The sequence below is a fragment of the Lupinus angustifolius genome, chromosome LG07 (genome assembly GCF_001865875.1).
Source record: "Lupinus angustifolius cultivar Tanjil chromosome LG07, LupAngTanjil_v1.0, whole genome shotgun sequence".
Classification (NCBI taxonomy): domain Eukaryota; kingdom Viridiplantae; phylum Streptophyta; class Magnoliopsida; order Fabales; family Fabaceae; genus Lupinus; species Lupinus angustifolius.
The window spans coordinates 7,581,920-7,584,310 of record NC_032015.1 but is presented as its reverse complement, the minus strand read 5'-3'; positions in this window follow the sequence as shown (position 1 = coordinate 7,584,310).

Here is a 2,391-nt window from a genome sequence, read left to right as displayed (position 1 = left end):
ACAGATGACCCATGTGCATTATTGGAGAAATTATTAAATATCAAATATGTAAATGTATTTTGTCAAATGTGAAGAAAAAATATTCCATTTATATTGTTTTATATATATGTGTGCATTGTATTACATGAGAAAGTATTAAATAATTATATTATATATACATTTGAATTTTGTATGTAGTGTTCCATTTTAATGATTGTTTATAATGATAAATACATTTGTATATATGTGTATCAATTATGTACTTTTTATTTTGTATGATTGATATATATGTTTATATATATAATTTTTTATTTTATTCAGTGGTGACCCACCCTACCTATATTTAGGGTAGGCTAGACAAAATATTTAATGTCCTGATTAAAAATAAGCATGCTTTTGTCCACCATAATTTATTTAAGTATTGTGTAAGTATGAAGAGAGTGAGCAAAATGACCTTAATTGCTGATTCTAGTATGAAGGAAGTTGGAAATATAAATTACTAGTAAGAACAAATTTGGGGAAATTATGCCAACTATGTGAGGATAACTTTTAAAAAAGTAAAATATATGTAAATATATTTAATGTTTTATTTATTTAATTTGTAAGTTGAATACAAGTTTGAAACGTAAATTACTAGTAAACATATATAAAATTGGGATAGTAAAATTATGTGGACTAATTAAAGATAACATTTATTATTTACTAGCTTTTTCATAGGCGTTGTCATGTTTATAAATCTACCTTTTTTAATTCAAAAATTAATAATGACATAGAAGTTATGTGAATATAGACTAAATTCGAAAATAGAAAATTAAATTTATAATTAATATGATTTAAAATTTGGAGAAATAGCAAGAATATGATAAAAGATGAAAACATAAATTACTTGTAATGAAAAAATAGGTTAAGACAAAATTACATTATCTAAGTACTGGTCCTCTTACTATTAACTTAATAATAATATGATAAAAAGCAAAAACAAATAAATAATCTAAATAATATATATATAATACTAACTATTTATAGCACTTACTTGCATGTCAGCCAATATTTTTATATTTTCTTGTAAACACCATGCGCAAAGGATAATTATAAAATATGAACTTTTTTATATTAACATTTTGTTGTTAAGGTTGTTTATTTATTAAAACGAGGAGATAAAAACCTTAAAATAGTTGATAATTGTAGGGGAAAAAACACATGTAGATTCAATATATAACAATTTTCACATGATAATAACATAATCGAAATATTATGGAGATTGCCACCCTTGATTTCATCTTTAAATATTAGTAACTTATATACTAGTAATAAAGGTGTAGTTTCTTTTCGGCTTATTTTGCCCCATATTAATAAGATATGTTCTAAACTTAAAAATTGAATTTTTATTTTAGCGTAGTTGCGGAATCAAACCAGACACAAGGTATTACTTCGGTTCATGTTGTCTTTTGGCATAAAAACCAAACCAGGCATCAACGATTTATTTCAACTCGTCGGTTCACATACTTTTTTATAATTGTTCATGTTGTTACCGTAGCTTGCAACAATTCTAAATGGCACGAAATAATACTTACTGGCTGAGTCATGACCATGTTACTCTCTTTAAGACGTTTCGTGGCACTGTCCAAAAGTGCAAGCAGACTATCAACCACGCCGTCCCACAGATAAAACAACTCAGATCTCTGTTATCGAATTCTTACTGCACTATAAGAACCGATCTTGAATCTTGGGATTCAATGAAAATCCTCATTCTGATTTTCCAGAAATCGTAGCACTCTCCAATAAAGCTTGGAGGGCGGTTGATGTTAGAGCCTTCTTATAGGAAAGTACAGTGGAATAATATGCAGAAAAATAATAGGAAATAAGATGAAAAAGATAAGGAGAAGAGAGTACACAAGGAGTTTTTATACTGGTTCACCTTCTTGTCCACCGAATGTTACATCCAGTACTCTTGCCGCACAAGAGATTTTTCCACTAAGAATTATGAGTTGTAATTACAATATCTCACCCCGAGATCTCTATGTACCTTACACACTCCCTAATTCTTATACCCTTAGAAAACACCTTTCCAAGTGAATCTATTCCCCTTTTTTTTCACACCCCGTGAAAGAAAGAATTCTTTACAAGAATGAAGAATATTCAACTATGGCAGATTGCCTTTACAAGTATGAAACTTATGTAACTTCCAATCTAAACTCTGAATATATATAGAAGTATATAATGCTATTTGTAAAAGTCTTTGAAACACTTGAAACAACTTTGCAAAATTAACTTGAAAGTTTAAGAACAAGTTGCAAAGAGTTCAAAGATAAGTTCTAAGAAAAGTGTGAGAGCTTTTGAGAAAATTGTATGAAAGTTGTATGTTAATCTCTTCTATAATATGTGTTGTTTGTGTGAGAGTTTAGAGCCTTT